This window comes from Apium graveolens, chromosome 4, assembly GCF_009905375.1.
Source record: "Apium graveolens cultivar Ventura chromosome 4, ASM990537v1, whole genome shotgun sequence".
NCBI lineage: Eukaryota > Viridiplantae > Streptophyta > Magnoliopsida > Apiales > Apiaceae > Apium > Apium graveolens.
Window position 1 is genome coordinate 296435695 of NC_133650.1, and position 27073 is coordinate 296462767.

Genomic DNA, 27073 nt, shown 5'->3' on the forward strand with positions numbered 1-27073 from the left:
GTATTGTGATAACAACGCAGCAATAGCACAAGCTAAGGAACCAAGATCTCATAAGAATTCCAAGCATGTCCTGCGGCGCTTTCATCTGATAAGGGAGATTGTTGAAAGAGGAGATGTCAACATCAAGAGAGTTGACACACATAACAACATAGCAGACCCTTTAACAAAGCCACTTTCTCAAAGTCACTTTGATCCTCATAAAGATAAGATGGGTATTAGATACCAGAGTGATTGGCTTTAGTACAAGTGGGAGATTGAAAGAGATGTGTCCTAAGTCCAATCACGTATGATGATTTAGGAATAACTTTTATGTAATCTGTTTTGATTTCATTGATATTAATAAAAGACTTGTTTTGGTTTTATTGCGGGCTTTATCTATTTAAGTGTTTAAATAAGATATACCATAGTTTAGAGTAAAGCTTTTTATGGATTATGATGAGATCATAATAATGAGACCTAAAAGATGATAACTCTGAACTTAAATAGTTCCTGGTCGTAGGATTACTAACTGGTAATTAGTAATCCGCAAAGATCGGTACATACTATGCTTGCTTCATTATGAAGGATGTCTGTTCTCATAGACATTTGTGTGGTGACACTATAGCTAGTATGTAGGTGCTTATTATAGAATAAGTTCACTGAACATGACGTGTCAGCAGATGTTCACATAGTGATAGTTGTACAAGTATCCTTAGACTTGAGGTCATCATAATCATCTTGTGTACACTGAACTATACTTTGGTTTAGTTCTTAGTCTTTAGGGACAATAATAAGGGCTCTACTGGGTGTAGGAATTTGTACATGAAGATAGTGTATGATCAATAAAGGATCTACCCCTTCCAGTGAAAGGAAGAGAATGTTCAATGCTGATCCACTTATGCTAGTTCAGGAATCTCTGGCCAGAGTGAATGAAATTCAAAAGGAGTTTCTAATACACATTAATTAGAAATAAGCATAGTGAATGGGAAAGCATATGATTAAATAAGATAGGCTTGACACGAGTTCTTGGTATTCTAAGCAGTGAATTCGTATTATCCGGATAGTCGCGATATGCTGAGAAGTATCCCTTACGATGTAGAATAAATATGATTAATTTATTAATTAATCATATTTAATGAATTAGAGAATTTATATAAATAATGATAAACTAGTTTTATTATTATTTATTTCTACTACCGGCTTAATATTGAACCTACAGGGTCACACCATAAAAGAGAATGATTTAATGGTGGAGGAATTAATTAATAATGGTTGGTAATTATTTATTTGTGAAAGAAATAATTTATTAGCAAATTTAATAATTGATTAAATGAGATTTAATTAATTATAAATCAATTAAGAAAAGTTCTTAATATTATTAATTAAGAATTTAATTTTAGAAATTAAATCAAGTGAGAGAATTATTTTTTCTAAAGTGTTTAGAAAAAGGATTAATGATTAAAAGGTGTTTTAATTATTAGTTAATTGGTTAATAAGAATAATCAATTAAAGGGTTAATAATAATAATATTTTATGGGAAAATTTTCAGCTGAAATTTTTGCCTATAAATATACTATTATAAACCCTATTTTCCTCAACCCAAAAAAAAACCTAATTCTAAAGTAGAAAAGAAAGGGAGGCAACTAATTCTCTCAACCTCTTCCTCCCTCCATTATTTTGATCCCTTGGTGGATACCGGTGGAGTGCTTCACAATTGAGGAGCATCTGCTAGGGATCTCCGTTCATCGTTCTTGGATCGCTATTAAAGGTTAGTAATCGATCTCTCGATTTATTCACGATTTGTATGCTTTTATATGGATTTTATATCAAGAAAATGTTTTACCATGCTTCTGTGATGTATAAAATCCTACAATCTTAGGGATGGATTGGTTGTCAGAAAATAACGCTCAGATTGATTGTAATAATAGAAAAGTGAAACTTCAGACATGGAATAGCAAGATGAAGGTGATATTTCGAGGGAATAAGCAGGAAAATAAGTTCTAAACGATAGCTCAAGTGAAGAATTATTGCGTTAGAATTGCGAGGCGTATTTGGCCTATATGATAGACACCAGCAAAGAAGTGCCAGCACCAGAAGCAATTCCAGTTGTCAATGAATTTCCAGATGTCTTTCCAGACGATCTTCCAGGATTACCTCCCGATAGAGAAATTGAGTTTGCGATTGATCTAGCACCCGGAACGGAACCAGTTTCTAAAGCTCCGTATCGGATGGCACCAGTAGAGATGAAAAAATTGGCAACTCAGTTGCAAGATCTTTTGGGGAAAGGAGTGATAAGACTCAGTGTATCCCCGTGGGCGCACCAGTTTTGTTCGTCAATAAGAGAGACGGGAGTATGCGGCTATGTATTGATTATCGAGAACTGAATAAGCTGACCATCAAGAACAAGTACCTGTTACCGAGGATCGATGATTTATTTGACCAACTGAAAGGCGTTGTATGGTTTTCTAAGATTGATTTAAGATCCGGATATCATCAACTGAAGATCAAGCCAGAAGACATTCCGAATACAGCATTCAGAACCAGATATGGACATTATGAGTTTTTAATAATGGTATTTGGATTAACCAACGCACCAGAAGCTTTCATGGATCTAATGAATCGAGTATTCAAGAAGTATTTAGATAAATTCATGATCGTGTTCATAGACGACATTTTGATCTATTCCAAGATGGAAGAAGAGCATGCAGAGCATTTGAGGATAGTGTTAGAGACACTACGATAGGAGAAATTGTACGCAAAATTTTCCAAGTGTGAATTTTGGTTAAAAGAAGTATGATTTCTTGGGCACGTGATTAGCAATAAAGGAATGGAAGTTGATCCGGCAAAGATTGAAGCCATAATCAACTGGGAAAGACTAAAAACACCAACAAAAGTAAGAAGTTTAATGGGATTGGCAGGTTACTACCGAAGATTCGTGCAAGGTTTTGCAAAGATAGCTATGCCTCTGACAAAGCTCACCAGAAAGAACCAGAAGTTCAAATGGGATGAGAAGTGCGATGAGAGTTTCCAAGAATTAAAGAATAAATTAGTATCTTCACCAGTACTAGTCTTACCAGATGATCAAGGAAATTTTGTAATCTATAGTGACTCGTCATACAAAGGATTGGGATATGTTTTAATGCAGCATGACAAGGTGATAACCTACGCTTCAAGACAGTTGAAACCATATGAAGAGAAGTATCCAACTCATGATTTGGAATTGGCAGCTATAGTGTTTGCATTGAAGATATGAAGGCATTATCTGTATGGGGAAAAGTGCGAGATCTACACGGACCACAAAAGTTTGAGATATATCTTTACCCAGAAGGAATTAAACATGAGACAGAGAAGATGGCTCGAATTGATCAAGGACTACGACTGTACCATCAACTATCATCCAGGTAAAGCAAATGTGGTGGCCGACGCGCTGAGCAGGAAAGAAATGTTAAGCATGATCACTTCATCTGAGGAATTGATCAAGGAATTTGAGAAGCTTGAAATAGAGGTCAGTACCCCAAGTACGTCTACAGATGTGTTGTGTGCAATGTCTTTTCAACCAGAACTGTTAGAGAAGATAAAAAGATGTCAGGATGAAGTCATGAGCCATGAACGAGATAGTTTGACAGGAGAAGAGTTAGGGATCAAAAGGATGATAAAGGAATCTTGAGATTTTCTTCCAGAATATGGATACCCAACGTAGTCGAGCTAAAAGATAAAATTCTTCGAGACACTCACAACTCCAGATATTCAATTCATCCCGGAAGTACAAAGATGTACAGAGACTTAAGAGAAAATTTTTGGTGGCCAAGCATGAAGAAGGAGATTGCGGAATGGGTGAGTAAGTGTTACACTTTCCAGCGAGTCAAAGCAGAACATCAAAGGCCCAATGGACTGATACAACCATTGGACATTCCAGAATGGAAGTGGGAGCATATTGCAATGGATTTTGTAGTTGGATTATAAAGGACCAAGGAAAATCATGACGTTATTTGGGTTATAATTGACAGATTGACAAAGTCAGCGCATTTTCTTCCTATCAACGAGAGATTCTCATTGGATAAATTGGTTCGGTTATATCTGAAAGAAATTGTGGTTCGACATGGAGTTCCAGTATCCATAGTTTCAGATAGAGATCCTCGATTTAATTTAAGATTTTGGAGAAGTTTTCAAGATTGTCTCGGAACGAAGCTGAATATGAGTACCGCGTATCATCTGCAGACAGATGGTCAAAGTGAAAGAACGATTCAAACTATTGAAGACATGCTAAGGGTATGTGCGCTAGATTTTGAAGGAAGTTGGGATGAACATTTGCCATTGATTGAATTCTCTTACAACAACAGTTATCATGCCAGTTTTGGAATGTCGCCTTATGAAGCCTTATACGAGAGAAGATGCAGATCTCCAATATGTTAGGATAAGGTTGGTGAGAGGAAGATTTTGGGGCCAGAATTGATCTAGCAGACAAAGGAGAAAGTAGAACTCATTCGAAAAAGATTAGTGGCAGCTCAAGATCGTCAACGCAAATATGCTGATACTGCCAGGAAAGATATGGAATTTAAAGTTGGTGAAGCAGTGCTATTGAAGGTTTCACCTTGGAAAGGTTTATCCAGATTTGGAAAGAAAGGAAAGTTAAGTCCGCGTTATGTTGTCCCTTTTGAGATTTTGAGGCGTGTGGGAAAGGTAGCTTACGAGTTAGCGTTACCACCTCACATTCAGCATATCCACAATGTGTTCAATGTGTCAATGTTGAAGCGTTATCTGCCTGATTCGAATCATGTGATAGAATACGAGCCAATCGAGATTCAGCCAGATTTGTCTTTTGTAGAGCAACCAGTGCAGATTTTAGATAAGAAAAAAAGCGTGCTTAGGAATAAGTCTGTGTCTTTAGTGCGAGTCTTGTGGATGAATCCTAAGGTTGAGGAGTCGACCTAGGAGTTGGAAAGCGAAATGCGATTCAAGTATCCTCACTTGTTTTCTTAGGCTGATTCTGAGGACAGAATCCTGTTAAGGGGAAAGGATGTAATATCCGGGAAAATTATGTGAATATTATATGTCAAATGAATAAACATTATGTGTTTTATAAATTTAAGGTGATTATTGCCATGATATTAGATGTTATAGCTGTTACATGTGTTTCCGGGCGGGCCAGAAAATTTTTTGACTGATTAATATGTGTTAAAACTGCAATTATATGAATCGATCTGTAATTTGGACTAATATTTAATTATGTCTTTATCAAGGTACCTGTTTTATCTCGTTTATGTGTATTTGAATGTATTTTATGCGTATTTGGGTTTTTCTGTTAATTTCAGTATCGTTTTGTTTTTCAAAAATCAGCGGACCGGGACCCACCGGGACGTCAAACCCCACAAAATATGTGTTTTTATTTTTATAAAAATTTTCGTATTTGAAATACCCAGTATTTTTGCATTTTTGAATTATTCACCATTTTTGGGAAATTTTGATATAAATTTAATATTTATCACTTTTAAAATTATTCCCCGTAATTATTATTTTGGGGCCTTATTATTTTAATTATGGAGATAAAAACACCCTTATTTTATTTTGGGAATATAATTTCTGTAAATATAAATAGCTGAAACTGATTTTATTTATTCATTTTTATTTTATTAAAATTCAGAAAATTTATAAAAACCAAGAACAAGTTCTTGGGGGTGAAATCTTCTTCCGCAACTTCAATCACGGTTTTTGATTGATTCTGGAAACCATATCAAATGCTCTGCATATCAATTTGATCCCCGTAACGAGCCCGTTCCAGTGGTATCAAAATCACGAATCGAGGTGAAGTATATTGCAAAATCGAATTTTGGGTATTCTTGTTCTTGAGAATTCGCTTTTGAATTTTAAGTGATTGTTTGATGTTTTTGTTAACTGATTAATATTTCTGGGATCCTAAGGATCGATTTGGTATATAATTTCATTAATTTTGATTAAGATATAGTTATAACCGAGTTTGGGTTTTGATATGAATTTTAAATCGATTTTTCTAATTGTTCTTGAATCTGAGATAGTGTTTCATGATATGGTTAGTTTGCAAATAATCATAGCTTTGTTTTGATGCTTGTGGCATTGTTTTTGGGTACGATTTGGTCGAAATCGGAGTTTTTCGATTGGGTTGCCGGATTTGGTGTTCTTGCTCGCCGGTTTTTGGCTTGAATTTTGTCGGAAAAGTCGAAGTAGTAGTTGATTGTTGTTGTTATAGCAGTAGTCATGTTACTGGAGATGTAAGGAATTGATTGGGGTGTTAATGAAGAAAAATGGGGGGTCTGCCGGGAGTGTTGTTGTTTCGCCGAAAGCCAGCCGGAAAATTTGCAGGTCGCCGGATTCTGCAGAATTTTTCGGTTGTTCTTCGTGTTCTTCATTAACACGGGACGACCCGGTTCCAACCCATTCCCTGACCCGTTGTTGATCCACAAAAACCCTAACCCCAATCCCCAATTTTGTTTCCCAGTTTTTAATTTTAAAAATATTTCAAAAATCCTTTTCCTATTTTCAAAAATCATTTATTTTATTTTTAAAAATCATTTATTTATATTTCTAAATTCTAAAAATCATTTTCTTAATTATTTTAAATTCCTTAAATTATTTTATTTTATTATTTTCAAAACTCAATTTGATTTAATTATTTATAATTTATTTTTAGTTAATTATTTATGAGTTTTATTAATTGATTAATTCATTTAATCAATTAATTTTATTTATAAATAGTTAAATAAATATAAATTATTTATAATTAATTTAAATAATTCCTAAAAATTATTTTTTTGACTTTTAAAAATTATATTTTGGTATTTAAAATTCAATTAATATTATTATTAATTGATTTAATTCTACTTAATTCTTATTTTATTCATAATAATTTAACCGTCCGTCCGTTTAATACAAAACGAACGCGTACAGACTCAGAAAAATATTACGCTTTCAATAAAAAACTTTTGAGACCTAATTTATTTTGTATTGCAATGTCATTTGATTTGAGTATCTGTCTGAGTCGGTATTTAATCGATAAACACCGTTATTAACCCAATTTCAGTTCTGAGCGTTCTAAAACCTATCTGTTGACTATCTGATCTATGTGTTAGATATAATATGTGATTATGTGCTATACAAATACCATGATTACGTGCTTTGTGATATGCATGCTATCTATTTACAGTTTTAAAATGCCATAATTAGTTATAAACGATCGGGTAGATGTCAAAACGTATAGTTACGTCGATTGAGTTTGATTCTGTCAATTAAGATAGTCCTTTTGTTTATAGAATCGGGTAGCAAGGAGTGCGGTCAAGTGTTAGACGGAGATAGTAACCAGCAGCTATAAGCCAGAGTAATAGTAAGAAGTTATCAAGCATACCAGGAAAGTATCCCTATCATCACTTATTGTTCAAGTGATATTTATTTTGAATCTTACTATGCAATTATTCTCCCCTATTATATATTTAGAATAGCTTATTCTATTACATATTCAAAATATGAGAATTGTTTATAAATACTCTAATAGCGCATCGAATACTAATACTCCTATGCTTATTGATATTCTTTTATTCTAGCAATCATTCTGCTAGAACCAATCTTTTGATCTGATAGATAGTGAATAACTATACTATCCAGATATACTCTATACAGTGAAACTTCGAGTTGAGATTAGCGAATAACTAATTGTTCTAGTTATTTCGCCATCAATTATTGAGATAACTCCAGACTATGTGAAATGGGGAATTGAATGGATAAGGATGTTATTGATATGACTCCTTTAATCAAAAATTGTTTTGTGAAATGGTTATTGGTTAGCGTAAGAGGCCGAGGCACCGGTCCAGCGTGAGCTATTATACGAAAGTGTAATATCTTGTTAGGCGAGTATATGCCTTTTTCATGGATATCGAATAGGTACGGTATGGCTGCAGGATATCGTTACCTGTATTTACGGTATGGTTGCAGAATACCGGTGCTGTTTCATGACTGATCATCAGGAACAGCATAGTGCATAATTGTGTTTTATTAAACTGTCGCTTTAACTTTAAAGTTTATATCAGCATTTGATTTTACTCTGATATTGTTATTGTTGTTCATTTATAAATTTCATACCACTTGTTGAGCATTTCTTCGCTCATACTTGTTTATTATTCTAATCTTTCAGCTAAGCCAGAACAGGCTTGAGTTCCAGGTTTGATCAGAAGTCGAGTGCTTGTAGATAGTTTGTTGTGTTTTCCAGGTAGACTGTTTTGGGACGCTTGAATAGTATAGAGGTTTGTAATAAAATCTGAATAAGTTGTAAAACTAATTAGACTTATGGTTTGTAATAACAGTTGGTTTGTTTTAGTGTCTGTTTCATACTATAACCTGTGATCGATCCAGTTGCATGCAAGGGGTTATATTTATTATATTATTCCATTGTGATTATTTTATTATGATTTATTGGTTAGTGACCCCCAAATCTAGACCCTGGGTTTGGAGGGCGTCACACCAAGGGCATGGTATGAAACACTTGCTCTATTTCTGTTAGAAAGTGGTTTCATAAGAGGTACAATTGACAAAACCTTGTTATATAAATACCATGGTAATGACTTGTTATTAGTACAGATACACTACGCCATAAGTGGCCTGATGCAATGCTTTTTGAAAAGTGTTACAAGCATTACGTTGCAGTAGCTAAGAAATTTTTGTGCTATTGTAACATTACTGATTTGGTGTTATAATATCTGTAAAGTTAGTGTTGCATTGGAGTGACAGTGTTGCATAACCTGTAACACCAGCACCTGCTGTTATAATAGCTACTTTATTATTTTTAAAATTAATAAAATGGTTATATTTTCTTAAAATTAGAATTATAATCTATATTATTTATGACTACAGAATGTCATATGTAATATTATGAAAATTTTAAAATGTATAATATTTTAAAAAAAACAAATCATATTATATTTAAATAAAATATTGAATTTTTAATATATATAAAAATTTATAAATCAAGATTAAAAAGTAAAAAAGAAAATGAAAAGGCAGATATACACAGGTGTACCTCAAACACCGGACTCCAACACCCCAACTCAGTCCTCTCTCTCACCACTCAGTCGTCTCTCTCTCACTACTCAGTTATCTCTCTCAATACTCTCTTAATTGAAGAATAGATTGACCCTCTATGCAAACTCTCTCTCAAACCCTTTCTTTTTAATGCACTTTCTCTCAAACCCTCTCTCTTCAAACACACTCTCTCCGATTAGGGTTTCTAATTAATCTCCGGAAGAAAAACAAAGCTCCGAATTGAAGAACGAAAGGTATTTGTATACACAAACACACACATTTTCTCCAATTAGGGTTACTAATTTTCTCAATTTGCAGGAAAATAAGGTTTCATAAATTGGGGCTTTTGTGATTAAGGTAATTACACATATTAAATGGGGCTTTTAACTCTTTTAGATTCAATAAACTTTTGGATCTAAGCTCTTTTTATTTCTATTTCAGGCGATTGGGTCTAAGCTATTGCGGTTTAAAGCAATTGAGGTTTTTTTGTAATTAAGGTATTTTCTCTTTTACTTTCTATATTTGTTTGATTTTATGGGTGTGGTGATGTATATGCATGTATACTTGTTATGTGTTATTTAATTATTTGGATGTATTTTCGATTATTTGGCTTCTATACTAGCGGGTTAGATTTAAAGTTCTTTTTACTAATGAAATGAGGGGGCTGAGTTTTTAATTTAGGGTTCTCAATTGATGCTTTCTCTCTGTTTAATTGAATGTATGCTACGAAAATCTCTACTACTACTCAGGTGTGTCAATAGATGCAGTAAACTTACTCAGAAGTATTGGATATAATGGAGAAAGTGAAAACAAGCATTTCACAAGTGATCTTAATTATAATTATTACAAGGATAGCAATTGACCATAATTTGACTACTCAATTTGTACATTGGTTGTGACTAGTTTATCAGGGCCATAGAAAGACCAGGATAATATTAAAAACAAGTTGTTTATGGATGTGTACAGCAGTACATGTAAGATCTGGCACCATGCTAACACAAAATTCTTTTAACAAAAGCAAGTTTTATGCAAAATTAATGCCACAAGCCAAAATTGTTTTTTTTAAAGTTTTCATTTTCCCGTCTTAAATTGAATTTTTATTTGCAGTCTTAAAATTTTGTTATTTTACAATCAAATTTGTATGCATTTATCAATGTTGCCCTTACGGGTGGGATGCTATATCTTTATTGTCAACCCAAAGTATTCTCCAACGTGCACTATCTTTTTGAATCTGTTGACATTAGGTGTATTCCTGTTCACATTACTGGCCATTTTATCTACCAGTTTCAATAGCAGAGTCCTGAGTGTCTAAGATAATGCTAACTGTTAAATTTTTTTTCACAGAAGGCAGTCGCAGTTGCTACGAATTACAATAATTGAGTTGTTGAATGCCGGCTAGCAGCTGTAAGTTTTATCATATTTACTCAATTATATCCATCACTTAAAAGATAAAAAATTAATCCGCATCTTCACTTGCCTATTTTAAGAACTTTATATATGTTCTTGGATGTACACCTATGTCAAATATGTTAATTTCAGAACTTACACGAAACACTTTTCTACTAGGCTAATTTTGTGATTTACTTGTTCTTTTTCTTATGTGAAGAAAATAATTAGCAAGTACAACATGAGAGAAAAAGGATAGGCACACCATCAAACTTATGCCCTGGGAATTAAAGAGGTAAAAATACATCATTTCTTGATGATTTGTTATATTCTTATATTTTTTAAGTTAAAACTGTCTACATTTACCTCATAGATAATTTCCTTTTTAAAATTAAAACCGTCTACATTTACCCGGTAGACACATTCTTTTTTGTTACAGAAATCATACTGCCCTATGTTATATTTTATGAATTATAAAGGCAGCATCATTAAGCCTAGTATAACTAGAAAACCTCTCCTATACTATATATATTAAGTTGCCAACTTAAGCCTGAATTCACATTTAAAACATTAATAGGTTTGTCTCATACATTTGTTTATGTGTTTTGACTTACATTAATATTGTTTGTTTTGAGCAAGTTGCAGGAAGCATCATTTCACTGCTTGTAAAGGAAGAACCTTTGTTGTAGATTTCTCTAGTTTATGTTCTTATTTTATACAAATTTTATCTTATTCTTCAACTCTTTACCTGCCCACATATGGGAAATTGATGAGAGCAAGCATAAACCTGGTTCTGTGCTTCATATAATGGGTTGGCCTTTAGATCATAATACGTATAGGGGATCTTTTTTGTACCATATGAAAGATAGACAGGTAGAGTTTGATTTTTTTTGCTATCTTGTCTTTAACTTATTCAAACCATTCAGATGTTTCTCAAGGTCTCTTTATTTATTATTTCTCAATGTCTCAAGAGCTTTGATATGTTTTCTCAAAGGTATCTGATGTACTTACAAGTATTTAAACAGAAACCTTTGTGCATTACATTGAACTTATGAACTTTTTTCCTTTTTTAGCTAAATAACTTCATGAAAGAATATTTACAGCAAACATTATTTCCAAGAAAAATAACAGAGGAAAAAGAATAGTGTCAAATACCATATCCTCTAAATACATAATTCATGCAGCAAATAGTGAAACAGAGAAAGCTAAATAGAGTTTAAATAAAGAAAAACAAGCTGACCTCCAATCCTGTAGGTACTTTATTGTTAGTGTAGGTGCCCTAGAGGCAATACATTATTCTTTTAAATCTTTATGTCAGTTGATCATTCAGTAAATGTATTTATTATGACCTTAATTATTGTGATATTTTGTTAGCATAATAAATGTCCTTAGAATCATGATACAAATTGTATAGTTTAAGTACATGACTTGAACTTGAGATTATATAATATATCATATTCTTAAAGGTCCCTAGTCGACGAGTATTATTATATAGGACAATAATAATACATAGATAGACTAGTATGTTGTTTGACAAGATAACCACATCTCGTAGGTTATAAGTATGTGGATACTAAAGTCAATACATAGGTACATAGGTACATGTGAGAGTACATGGTACTGGACATACCCACAGTGAGATTCTTCATGTTTAATAAAGTCATAAGAAAGACTCACAGTGATAATGGTGTAACGATCCTTTGACTTGAAATCATTATATTTTTATACGAGGATTAATATACTTTGACTACATTAAAAGTTACTTTTGATCGGGTGATGATAAAAGTGGAAATCGGGTATATCATGAGTCGTACGAGAAATATGAATGATAGATAAAGGATTTAACCCTCCTATAATTAGGAGAGATATTATTGGCCTCTTGATTGAGTGAGATTATAAAAGCATGGCCATGCTCAAATAATGATTTGTCTTGATAATCTACTCATAGATCAAGTAAACCCGGATTAAATGTTGAAGAGGATGACTAAATACCTGCCTCTTTAATCTATAATATGTATGGTTAAAGGGATTATATTACACGAAAAACATTAATCACGAAAGGTTTTATGTAATCACGATTTAATTATTGTTTAATTGGGTAACAATGATGTATTATTAGATACCGCTCATTGTTTATAATTTTATTAGAGAATAAAAGTATTGCCAATTAAATAATAGCCTATAGGGTCGCACAAATAGAGCACTTAATGGAATAGTTAATTTAAATTATGGATTTAAATTAATTGATGATTATTTGAATTTTATTATAATTAAGTAAGACTTAATTGAGATAATATAAATTCGAGTTAAAAGGAATATTTTTTCCCATAATAATTAAGTATGACTTAGTTATTAATTAAATAATAGAAATTCATTTTTTATTATTTAATCCAATACCTACTAGGGTTGGGCTTTGCTGTTATGGGCCTTTTTTAATCAGCCATTATAAATACATAATGATATGATAGGTTAAAGAGGCTTGTACGTTTTTGAGAAAACCCTAGCAGCAAAGAGAGGCAGAGGCAATTCAGATCGTCTAGAAGGAGGCTAGTACATCCATTCCATAGTCAAGTTCGTGAGACGTTCTTGAAAGTGCTCGTGTGGATACCATAGAGGTGTTTCTCCGAGAGGTAGACACAAAGCGTGATAGCTAGGATCTCCGTTGAGTTCGTGAAAGTTAAGCTCTTGAAAGGTATGATTCGTTATCAACATAATCTGCCCATAATTATACATAGATCCTGTTTTTGGATTTTGAAATTTTTTGTTTTATTTACGTTTATCCGCTGCGTTTTATGCCTTCGGAACCCAACATTTATTTCATAAATTAGTATCAGTTTTATTGACATTTAATAAATTTGTTTATTCAAGGATTTGTATTATAGTAATGTGTTTATTGATTACTTTTAGTAATGTGTTTATAAATTATTTGGATTCATTTCATGTCCAATGTGCTCATGCAGTGCTGGTGATGTTGTGGGGATACTGAGTGGAGCAAGTTATGGTAGTGTGTCAATGCTATACCACAATAACACCATAGCCTATCCCCCCAGGTGCGTCTTTTCGAATCTGAAGAATAGATTAGACTAACTTATGTTATATGGATTTTTAATGTATGATCTTTTTTGAGTTGAATGCGTTAGATATTTTACTCAGGTGGGTTGTTAAAGTTTGTCTATTTATACTGTTCCCCTTATCCAAGATTCGAGGGTCTGCTGGGTAATGGGCATTAAAAATCCCCGCTTGGAGAGTACCCAAGTCAATCTCACAGAGAACAATCAGCTCATAATTATAATGAATTAATGACTGATGAGGTAGCTTTACTGATGTATCGAAGAATAATATTGTTTGATATGAATTGACTAATTTTTTATTGGAATCTTTTGTTCAAGGCGTAACTTATAAATCACTGTAAGATTGTAGTTATGCTAGTAACGCATGAGCAACGATTTATTTTTTTAAAAAAATTGTGATGTACATGAATGTAGCTAAGTCGTAGAGGATGAGCCAGAAAGCAAGGTCTTGAATGGAAAGCTTGAATCTGAATCATATTCAATTTATTTGATTTATGACATCACATATACATGCTTAGTTACTAGAATGGGTAGTTGCATATCTGTAATGCTAGCTTCTGAATATGTTTATCTTAATCAACAGTCATCATCTTGTAGGTACGTTAAAAACACACAGTTCTTTATCCAAATCAAGTGATCAAGGAGACAATGACACTTGTGTCACTCAACGTGGCGAACTTCTTAGATATCATATTGTACATTATCAAAATTTATGGTTGTCGATGTGCTTTGGTTGTATTCTAGAACTTTTGTCGTAGTTGTAATATATACTGGGTTGTAGGAGTTGATGTTTGGGGTAGTTTGGATGTTATATAGTAGTATGTTTTGGACTTCATATTGTTACCTAGTAGTATGGTTTGGAAATTGTAATGGGATTGGTATTTTTAAACAGATCATATTTTTTATAATGTTTAAAATTAAAAGTTATATTTATATATGCATTTTATATTTGACATTGAGTCCTAGATCCACATGTGGGACCCATATTGAGTCCCGAACCCATATGTGGGACCCATATTGAGTCCCGGACCCACATGTGGGACCCATATTGAGTAAGTGCAATGCCCTTTACTGTTACAATAGGTCTATTGTAATGCTTTTCTAGCCTATTGTAACAGTAGAAAGACATTACATCAGACCATCTATGGAGTAGTGATATATGTTGATGATATCATTTTTAGATCTACTAATGAAAAACTCTGCAAGACATATGCTTATGACATATGCTTAGGGTTTCATTTTTAATCTGTGCTTATGACATATGCTTTACTTATTTATTATTCTTGATTGGATCATGATAAGTGATAAATAGTATGTCATCTTTATATGATCTATCATGTTCTTTAATGGTTACTTGAGCATGGTGCATAGTTATGGCCTTAAGACCTTAGTTGTAATGGTTTATTCTTTTGGTTTGTAATAAATACGACTTGCATGTCGTTTTCTATTTGTAGTTGTTTTATCTCGAATGTAACTCGAGTTCTTTTTTAAGTTCATTAGTATAATTCTTAATGTAACATCCAAGGACAAGGGAAAGATGAGGCATCCTATGGAGGCCAAGGAGACAATGGAAGTAATAGAGAAGACATATGTAATAGTTATTTTTACACCATAGATTGACCTTGATCTTTTCATTAGCCTGAAAAGATCACATAGGATAGGGCCATAACTATTGCACGTTTACTTTACGCACTTTTCATATGACGTATAAATAGTATGTGTAGAGTAGAAAATGCATGTTTTAATTAGATTAATGATGCATGTATGTATTAGATACATCACCCATGCCATGCCTTTAAACAAGATAAAATCTGTAACGACTCAAGATTTAAAATTAACAAACGATCATGAGATTCTCGTGTTTATGAAACACGGAATAAAATACGAATTTTCTTTATTTCTGACATGGGGCGATTTTGTCAACATCGGGTTCATAGAACTTGTAAGGCTGTGGGTTTTAAGCGAGATCGATGTGACTCCTCCACTACCTGGAAATCAAACCATTGACGAGTATTGATTTGAAGTATTTTATTCAAGGAAAAATTGGGAATCTCTTTATGATGGGATCATGATCGTTCTAAATTAAAAATCCCTAAGTAAAAATATTAAGTTTTAATCAGATGCTTTCCAATGAATGAACACTCATTAAATCCTAGATTGATAAGGGGAAGGGCTGTCAGTGGCAGGGGACTCCTATCTATTGTGGTGAAATGCGATGAATATAAACGGTTATATTCGGACGTTGTATAATTGGGTCTAACTTAACTGAGTCATTATAATAAGGTGAATATAAACGGTTATATTCAACTATTATAAACTTAGAAGCATAGAGTTTGGTTAAAAATCTATTAGATAGATAAGATCAATTGTCGTTCACCAAATTATCCAAGAATTATATATTATATAATTGACAACTGTTGTCTACCTAAATAATCATGTTTTAAGGATACCAGTGGTTGACTTAGAACATGACGAAATATGGATCTTGGCTCACTAGAAAGATTTATGGGATATACTTTCCGAATTAATAGTTAGGGCTATTAATTTGATAAAAAAATAGTGGGAGATATATTATGAATATATCAAAATCATATGAACATAAAATTTTTAACTCGGACAATCTAATGTTTATTTTGCGCTTTTATTATTGTAGATACTGAGTAATGGCAAACAACACAAACACACTATCCGTACGTTCAGTCCTTGAGAAGGACAACCTGACAGGAGGAAACAACTTCCTAGACTGGCAGAGGAATTTGAGGATTATCCTCAGGCAGGAGCGCAAGCTTCATGTCATTGATATTCCTCCTCCAGGCCCCCTTCCTGAGGGTGCTACTGCTGATGAACGAGCAGCACGCACAAGGGATGAGAATAATGCAAATGATGTTGCATGTCTTATGTTGGCAACTATGAGTGCTGAGATTCAAAGACAACATGTGCATATGGATGCATATACTATCAATGAGCACTTACAAAGCATGTTTGCAAGCCAAACTCATCAAGAAAGGTTCAACACGAGTAAGTCACTTTTTAATTGCAAACAAGGGGCGAGTGAACCAGTTGGCCCACATGTTCTGAAGATGATTGGTTACATTGAGTACCTTGAAACTTTGGGTTCCCCAATTGGTCCGGAAACTGGTATTGACCTAATCATGAATTCTTTGAACAACAAATTCACTCAGTTTGTTGTGAACTACAATATGAATAAATTTGACAAAACACCTACTGAATTGTTTCATATGTTGAGAACATATGAGACCAACATGAAGACAGCTTAACCTACTCCCATACTGATGGTGGGAAATAAAGGTAAGGCCAAAGGGAAGGGCAAATGGAAGGGTAAGAAGAAGATTGGATCTGTATCTACACCCAAGCCAAAGTCAAGTCCCAAACAGGCTTTAAAGCCTAAAGGTGGTGTGGCCAAGGGTGAATGTCACTACTGTAAGAAAGATGGTCACTGGAAGAGAAACTATCCAATTTACTTGGAGGATCTGAAGAAAAAGAAAGCAGTTCAGATTTATGGATCAAGTATTTATGTTATAGAAGTCAATTTGTCTATTTCTACATCTTGGGTATTTGATACTGGATGTGCTTCTCACATTTGTATAAATGTGCAGGGCCTGCAGAGAAGTAGAACTTTGGCTAAGGGAGAAGTGGACCTAAGAGTAGGCAATGGAGCAAAAGTTGCTTCTTTAGCTGTAGGGACTTATTATTTATCTATGCCCTTTGGGCTTGTTTTAGAACTAGAAGACTGTTTTTACGTGCCTGCGATTCGCAGAAACATTATTTCTATTTCTTGTTTGGACAAGAAAGGTTTTTCGTTTACAATAAAGAACAACAGTTGCTCTTTTACTTTGAATGATTTAACCTATGGTGTTGCGCGTTTATTTAATGGTTTATATGTTCTTGATTTAGATAACCCTATCTGTAATATAGAAAACAAACAACTTAAAATGAATGACTGAAATCAAACATACCTCTGGCATTGTCGTCTAGGCCACATAAATGAGAAACGCATATCCAAATTACATAAGGATGGATACTTGGATAAGTTTGATTTTGAATCATACCAAGAATGTGAATCTTGTTTGCTTGGTAAGATGACTAAAGCCCCTTTCACTGGTAAGGGTCAAAGGGCCACTAAACGTCTGGACCTAATACATAGTGATGTATGTGGCCCAATGCGTGTAATGGCTAGAGGAGGCTACTACTACTTTATAACATTTACTGATGATTTCAGTAGATATGGATATGTATATCTTATGAAGAACAAATCCGATTCTTTTGAAAAATTTAAAGAATACAAGGTTGAAGTAGAGAAGCAAATTGGCGGAGATGCAAGTATTAAGATCTTAAGATCCGATCGTGGGGGTGAATACTTAAGCATCGAATTTAGAGAGTATTTGAAAGAGTGTGGTATTGTATCACAACTCACTCCGCCAAGAACACCTCAATGGAATGGAGTTTCAGAGAGGAGAAATCGCACCTTGTTGGACATGGTGCGATCGATGATGAGTCATGCAGATCTTCCAATTAGTTTCTGGGGTTACGCTCTAGAAACAGCGGCTTTCACACTTAACCGTGTTCCTACTAAAAAGGTTCAAAAGACTCCATATGAGATATGGAAGGAGAAACGGTCAGGCATGAACTTTATGAAAGTTTGGGGATGTAAGGCGTTTGTGAAACGTCAAGAATCTGACAAGCTTGGACCTAAATCTGAAGAGTGTATTTTTGTAGGATACCCTAATGAAATAAAGACGTATTATTTTTATAGTCCTTCTGAGCAGAATGTGTTTATTGCTTGAGATGCTGTCTTCATGGAAAGAGATTTTGTTTCCAAAAGAAATAGTGGGAGAACTATAGATCTCGATGAAGATCGAGAACCGAAAAATAGTATTGAACCTGAAGTGGAACAAGAGCAGAATAATGATAATGCTCAACAAACACAGGTTGTTCATAGATCTGGTAGATTTCGCCATGAGCCAGAGAGATATGGATTTCTCATGACTCAGTGTGGTGATTTGATGCTCATAGATGAAGATGAGCCTCTCACATACCAAGATGCTATGAACAGTCTAGACTCTAAGAGATGGCTTGAAGCCATGAAATCCGAGATAGATTCCATTTATGAAAACCAAGTATGGACTTTGGTTGATCCACCTGAAGGGGTAAAACCCATAGGGTGCAAATGGGTTTTTAAGAAGAAAAAGGGCATGGATGGAAATGTTCAGACCTATAAAGCTAGGTTGGTTGCAAAAGGTTTCAAACCAATTCATGGTATTGACTATGATGAAACTTTCTCACCAGTGGCTATGGTCAAGTCTATAAGGATTTTACTTGCCATTGCAGCATTCCATGATTATGAAATCTGGCAAATGGATGTCAAAACAGCCTTCCTTAATGGAAGCCTTGAAGAGGATGTGTACATGACACAACCTGAGGGTTTTGTCGATCCAAGGAATGCTGGCAATGTATGTACATTGCGTCGATCCATTTATGGATTGAAGCAATCCTCTAGGAGATGGAATATCCATTTTGATGAAATAGTCACAGAGTATGGCTTTGTTCAAAATGAAGATGAACCGTGTGTTTACAAGAAGGTTAGTGGGAGCTATGTGGCATTCATAGTACTTTATGTTGATGATATACTACTAATGGGAAATGACATACCTTCTCTAAAGGCTGCTAAGACTTAGTTAGGGAGCAATTTCTCCATTAAAGACTTAGGAGAGGCATCCTACATTCTAGGAATGAGGATCTACAGAGAAAGATCTAGAAGGATGATCGGTCTAAGTCAGAGCACATACATTGATAAGGTTTTGCATCATTTTGGAGTGCAAAATGTAAAAAGGGGATATGTCCCCGTGTCTCAAGGGATAACGATCTCTAAGGACCAGTGTCCGAAATCATTGGATGAGAAGGACCACATGAATAAAGTTCTATATGCTTCAGCAATTGGATCTATCATGTATGCAATGGTATGTACTCGCCCAGATGTCTCGTATGCTTTGAGCATGACGAGCAGATACCAGTCTAATCCGGGTGAAGGTCACTGGACGACAGTTAAGAATATTCTTAAGTACTTGAAAAGAACTAAAGATTCATTCTTGGTGTATGGAGGAGAAGAGAAACTCGTTGTAAAAGGTTACACCGATGCAAGTTTCCAAACAGACAGAGATGATACTGCATCACAGTCTGGTTTTATGTTTTGTCTAAACGGAGGTGCTGTAAGCTGGAAGAGTTCAAAGCAAGAAACAGTAGCTGATTCTACAATGGAGGCTGAGTACATTGCAGCTTGTGAAGCAGCTAAGGAGGCCGTTTGGATTCCAAAGTTCATTTCTGATTTGAGAGTGGTTCCATCGATCGCAGATCCCATTGATCTATACTGCGATAATAATGGAGCCATTGCATAGGCTAAAGAACCTAGATCACACTCCCGGGCTAAATATATACTCAGGAGATTTCACCTTATTCGAGAGATTAATGAAAGGGGTGATATACACATATGTAAAGTGCATACAAATGATAACATTGCAGACCCACTGACCAAAGGCTTATCGCAGCAGAAGCACGATGGTCACACTAGTTCCATGGGTATTAAATATATGGGTGATTGACTCTAGTGCAAGTGGGAAATTGTTAGTGTAGGTGCCCTAGAGGCAATATATTATTCTTTTAAATCTTTATGTCAGTTGATCATTCAATAAATGTATTTATTATGACCTTAATTACTGCGATATTTTGTTAGCATAATAAATGTCCTTAGAATCATGATACAAATTGTATAGTTTAAGTACATGACTTGAACTTGAGATTATATAATATATCATATTCTTAAAGGTCCCTAGTCGAGTATTATTATATAGGACAATAATAATACATAGATAGACTAGTATGTTATTTGACAAGATAACCATATCTCATTGGTTATAAGTATGGGGATACTAAAGTCAATACATAGGTACATGTGAGAGTAAATGGTACTGGACAGACCCACAATGAGATTCTTCATATTTAATAAAGTCATAAGAAAGACTCACATGTTTATCATCTTAAAGACTAACTTAATATCATTATATTTCTATACGAGGATTAATATACTTTGACTACATTAAAAGTTACTTTTGATCGGGTGATGATAAAAGTGGACATCGGGTATATCATGAGTCGTATGAGAAATATGAATGATAGATAAAGGATTTAACCCTCTTATAATTAGGAGAGATATTATTGGCCTCTTAATTTAGTGAGATTATAAAAGCATGGTCATGCTTAAATAATAATTTGTCTTGATAATCTACTCATGGATCAAGTAAACCCGGATTAAATGTTGAAGAGGATGACTAAATACATGCCTCGAGTTTAATCTATAATATGTATGGTTAAAGGAATTATATTACACGAAAAACATTAATCACGAAAGGTTTTATCTAATCACGATTTAATTATTATTTAATTGGGTAACAATGATGTATTACTAGATACCGCTCATTCTTTATAATTTTATTAGAGAATAAAATTATTGCCAATTAAATAATAGCCTATAGGGTCGCCCAAATAGAGCACTTAATGGAATAGTTAATTTAAATTATGGATTTAAATTAATTGATTATTATTTAAATTTTATTATAATTAAGTAAGACTTAATTGAGATAATATAAATTCGAATTAAAAGGAATGTTTTTGCCCATAATAATTAAGTATGACTTAGTTATTAATTAAATAATAGAAATTCATTTTTTATTATTTAATCCAATACCTACTAAGGTTGGGCTTTGCTGTTATGGGCCTTTTTTAATCAGCCATTATAAATACATAATGATAGGTGTTAGGGCGAAAACACGCGCTAATATTCACGCAAGTATACGCGTTCGCAAATAGTATAAGATATAAATCAGATTCGTTCCCACAGAGACTGGTTTAGGTTAAGTTCAATTTATGCACCTATGCAACAATGTATGGTTATCGCTCAATGCTAAGACAAATAACAAATTGGGTTTTTATTAAACTAAGAGATTATATTAAATAACATTAACTAAGAGAATTGAAGTTGAATTACTATATATGACAAACATGAGATCCTAACTTCATTAAATACTTCATTCAATAGCCTTATTGTTTTTAACCTTAGCATGTGATGGTGAGGACACTAATCAGATAACACGAAACTGATAAATGCCAACTTTCGTTGCACGAGTACCATTCTACCAGACATCCACAAAAGAGATAGAAGCTGAATAGGCACCAATTATATTGAGACCCTATATGTCTATAGAATTTGACAACATAACGGTTTAAGAACAAGTTATCTATCTTGATTACATAGGGAAAGTAAAACGGTTAGAGTTACCTACGAATCATGCATAACAAATACATGAACCTATGCTAGCATGGCAAGTTCTAAACCTCTATATTCACTGTCGCTTCAATAGAGATTAACACGCTATCTTATATGTTAGCTACGCACATAAGACGAATAAGCACAACCAATACTAGGATATCATACAATCACCACACACCAAGATATCAAAATAATTAATTATTGAAATCCATAAGTAAATCCGCTAGAATCCCATGACAACGATTAGCCCATAATCGAACTCATCGTCACCATGGGTTCCAATGAAAGCATGGTATAAAACATGGTCTTAATAAACTAAATAATAATCAAAGTACGAATAAACGAGATCTAGGTTCAACAAGAACGAAAACGAGCATCCAAAGTTATAACTAATTCAAAGAATCACAAGTTGAAAACAAGATCTTCTTTTTCGGAGTTGTTCTGTGCTTCTAGGTCTTCTCCTTGGTATCCCAATCTTCCCGGATGATGAAAACCCTTTTTTGTAAGTATATATACGCCCCTAGTGGACCTGGACCCTTAAAATCGTCAAATTCTACTCAAAAAAGACTTTTTCAGCGAAATCAGCGACCAGCCGCGCCCTGAGCGGCCGCTCAGCTCTCCTGAGCGGGCGCTCAGCTCTCTGAGCGGGCGCTCAGCTACTGACTGGAAAAAATATTCTGATGAATCTTGTTTTGACCATAACTTGAGTTCTACTCGTCAGAATTAGGCGATTCAACTGCCCACGCGAAGCTATTGAGATTCTCTACAACTTGACAATGGCCTTGGCTTCCAATTCTGATCACTTTTAATCATATTTCCTTTAAAAGCTCTTTTCTTCATTTAACTGATACCTGAAATGCATTAACACAAAAACACATCAAAATACCAACAACTTGAGTCCAAAATACCAATTTAAGCTTGTAATAAAGCATTCCAAGTGGATATAAAATCCACTTATCACACCCCCAAACTTGAATCGATGCTTGTCCTCAAGCATAAACAGACTCAAAACTACAAAATAAACCTAATGCATGAATGCAACTACGTGAATGCAACTAAATGATAATGTAATCGATCCCCTCAGAATAACCATAACCAAATGAATAAGCCAATGCCTCTAAAAATGCAATGACTTTAAACAGAGCTCGAATAAATCCCACAAACCAACTCATAAACCAGAAACGTGCGTGTGTGGATGCTTAACAGATATACTCTCGATACTAGATCAATAACCATAACTTATCTATCATCGAAACAATCAAAAGTTTATAAACAGAATAGACGATAAACACATTATGACTCACAACACCTCCTTTCTACTAGAGTTATACAAGGATTCACACTATTATTGAACACATAGCAAAGATGCTTATTTGATCGTGCAATGAATGAGGTCCCAAAAGACTTATGCAATAATACCCATGTAGCGAGCGTTAGGTTAGCGGATCCCAGACTAAAAAAAAGCCTTAGGTCACTAGGCACAAAGTCCCCTAGAACTTAATAACTCGAGTATTAAAGAGCTCACTCTTGATCAATTATGCATAAACACATAATTTTTTTCTTTCTTTTTTTTCTCTTTTTTCTTTATTTTTCTTTTTTTTCAACAATTTCTGAATGAGTGCGTTTCGCTCCATCTCATTCAACCCTAGACTACTCATAAAAATATGAGCCGGCTACTAGCCATTTGACACCTAGCCTTACAACAACTAGCAATGAAATCTAAGTTTTTCTCCAGATAAAAAGAATCAGTGTTTTTACGTCACTACGAGAATATCACAAATTCTAAATATAACCAAGTGATTAAATCTCAACAACAAACAAGTATGATCATGATCTAGATTAAAAGCAACCCTATAAGACTTTGTGAAAATATTTGTTTCTGGCATGCAAATCAATTCATTAGGACTTAAACATCCCTCTATTCGTCATCACCACACTGAAATCAACATCAACTTATCAAATAGCATAGTTCATCTTAAGGGATCATGCTAAATATGCATGCAAATGCAACTATATGAAATTACATAAAAACAAACAAATATGTCCTAAATGAACAATCATACAAAAATATGAATGAACTACAACTAAACATGCAACATAAATCTATATGGACACACACTACTAATCCTTACATTATCACCCCCAAACTTAAAATTTTCAATGTCCTCATTGAAGGCAATAATAAGGATTTCAGGCATACCTAATTAGCGGGAGATTCACCCTCATCGGGTGGAGGATCAGGTGGCCAATCAATCTCGCCACTAGTGTCTCAGATAATAGTACCGAAAGCGTGTGTCAAATCTTCCGCAAAATGACGGTGAATGTCGTGCATGGCCTCCATACGCCTAATTACTCGCTTGTACTGCTCATCACCAACACCAGTCCTATCAACTACCTGCTGCACATGAGAAGAACCCTCTGTAGGCACTACAGGATCCGTTCGGCTACCCTCTACATCATCAAAGATATATCCCAACCCCTTGTCAGGGGGTGCACCTAAGAATGAATAACTCAAGTGATCTGGTAGTGGGTTGAGCTCAAGTATGGGAGCATCTTCAATAGACGGCTCGAGACGCTCCTGAGAAATTTTCAGCTCTGCTAACCCAAGAGAATCGAATAGCACATCCAACTTCCTCTTCTACGGAGGTGCATTCAAAACCTGCAGTTGCTCTACTTTAAAACACTCCTCTTTAGCTGTGGGTAACTTTATTTCCTTAAACACATTAAAAGTGACCTTTTGATCGTGAACCTTCATCGTAAGCTCTCCTTTTTTCACATCGATCATAGTTCGGCCTGTAGCCAAGAATGGTCTTCCCAAGATAATGGGAATCTTCTTATCTTCCTCGAAATCAAGAATTACAAAGTCAGCAGGGAAGAAGAGTTTATCCACCTTGACCAAGACATCCTCCACTATACCTCGTGGATAAGCGATGGAACGGTCAGCTAGTTGCAATGACATGTATGTTGGTTTTGGCTCAGGCAGACCAAGCTTCTTGAAGATAGATAAGGGCATCAGATTGATGCTAGCTCCTAAATCACATAAACACTTGTCGAACGATAAGTTTCCGATGGTGCAAGGAATAGTGAAGCTTCCAGGATCTTTAAGCTTCGGAGGCAACTTCTGTTGCAGCACAGCACTGCATTCCTCCGTTAGAGCAACGGTCTCTAAGTCATCGAGCTTCACTTTCTGAGAGAGAATACCTTTCATAAACCTCGCATAGCTAGGCATCTGTTCAAGAGCTTCAGCGAAAGGTATGTTGATATGAAGTTTCTTGAACACCTCCAGAAACTTCTCAAACTGCTTATCCAACTTTTTCTTCTGCAGCCTTTTAGGAAAATGAGGTGGAGGATAAATCTGTTTCTCCCCTGTATTACCCTCAGGAGGAGTGTGTTCCACAGTAGTCTTCCTTGGTTCCACCTCTACTTCCTTCTTCACATCTTCTTTAGCCACAACTGCATTTTCTGAATCTTGAGATTTTTCTGGCTCTTCGTCTTGCTGAACTTGGGGGCTTGCGACCTTTCCAGACCTTAAGGTGATGGCGTTCACCTGTTCTTCAACTTCCTTCTTACCTGGATTTGTTTCTGTATCACTAAGAAGCGTTCCTAGTGGTCGATTCAATAAGGCATTATCAATTTGCCCAATTTGGTTCTCCAGATTCTGGATAGAAACAGCCTGGCTTTGGCATATAAGAGCCTGGTTTTTGCACATAAGTCTCAACTCCTCCAATTCAGATTTTTCATTCGAAGATAGACCTGCATCATGAGTTTGTTGTTGAAGTTGGAGTTGTTGTCTTGGTGTAAATTGTTGCTGAAAACCAGGAGGGTTAAATAGCTTATTTCCAAACTGCTGGAATGGCTGTTGCATCACATTCTGATTGTTGCTCCAGCTGAAGTTAGGATGATTCCAGTTGTCAGGATGATAAGTGTCTGGAACTGGTTACTGCGATCTCTGAAAGTTGCTCACAAACTGAGCTGAGTCGCTAGATATAGCGCATTGTTCCGTCACATACGGACTGGCACACATCTCACAAACACTATTTATCTGTTTAACACCATAGTTAGCCAGAGAATCGATCTTCATAGACAACGCCTTTAGTTGAGCAGTGATAGCCGTAGCTGTATCCACTTCAAGAACTTCTGCTACCTTGCCATGTGGATATCTCTGGGTTGGATACTGATATTCATTAGCAGCCATCAGTTCAATTAGATCATAAGCTTCCTTATAGCTCTTTGCCCATAATGCTCCGCCTGATGCTGCATCGAGCATGGGTCTGGACTGTGCTCCCAACCCATTGTAAAAACAAGTGATGATCATCCAATCAGGAATTCCATGATGAGGACACTTTCTAAGCATCTCCTTGTAGCGCTCCCAAGCTTCACTTAGCGATTCTCCCATTTGCTGTGCAAATTGAGTAATAGCATTCCTGAGTGCAGCTGTCTTCGCCATAGGGAAGAATTTAGTAAGAAACTTCTGAGCAAGATCTTCCCAAGTAGTAATCGAACCAGCTGGTAGAGAGTGTAACCAGCTCTTAGCCTTGTCCTTCAGAGAGAATGGGAACAGTCTCAGCTTCACAGCATCTTCAGAAACACCGTTGAACTTGAAGGTGTCGCATATTTCAATGAAATCCCTAATGTGTGTATTGGGATCTTCCGTTGGAGAACCCCAAAACTGGACTGAAGTCTGTACCCATTGAATTATTCCGGGCTTGATCTCAAAGGTATTAGATGTGATAGTTGGCCGGACAATACTAGATTGAATGTCATTGATCTTGGGTTGAGAAAAATCCATCAAGGCTTTCGTTCGTGCTGCTGGATCTCCCATTGTAATGAGTACCTGAAACATAAACAAATAAACCGTGAAAGTAAAAGAATCCGAGTCAGTGAACTTTAACGACCACTGATGACAAGCACATAAACTAAAAATTAACACTGAGTCCCCGGCAGCGGCACCAAAAACTTGTTAGGGCAAAAACACGCGCTAATATTAACACAAGTATACGCGTTCGCAAATAGTATAAGATATAAATCAGATTCGTTCCCACAGAGACTGGTTTAGGTTAAGTTCAATTTATGCACCTATGCAACAATGTATGGTTATCGCTCAATGCTAAGACAAATAACAAATTGGGTTTTTATTAAACTAAGAGATTATATTAAATAACATTAACTAAGAGAATTGAAGTTGAATTACTATATATGACAAACATGAGATCCTAACTTCATTAAATACTTCATTCAATAGCCTTATTGTTTT

The 27073-nt window shown here is 34.9% G+C and overlaps 1 long non-coding RNA gene and 1 other non-coding gene across 3 annotated transcripts; both read left to right on the top strand.

The window, feature by feature from the left end:
• Positions 1-9005: 9005 nt before the first annotated feature.
• Positions 9006-14415, top strand: LOC141721275 (uncharacterized). 2 transcript variants are annotated; one of them, XR_012574683.1, is made up of 9 exons: positions 9006-9275; positions 9340-9378; positions 9463-9518; positions 10366-10425; positions 10628-10702; positions 11053-11280; positions 12876-13099; positions 13368-13457; positions 14076-14415. It is a non-coding gene; the product is annotated as an uncharacterized LOC141721275 (long non-coding RNA). The 2 variants fall into 2 exon arrangements; XR_012574682.1 differs by lacking the exon at positions 11053-11280.
• Positions 14416-26144: 11729 nt separating this feature from the next.
• LOC141722924 (small nucleolar RNA R71) lies at positions 26145-26251 on the top strand. Its single transcript, XR_012575920.1, has one exon. It is a non-coding gene; the product is annotated as a small nucleolar RNA R71 (small nucleolar RNA).
• Positions 26252-27073: the final 822 nt, after the last annotated feature.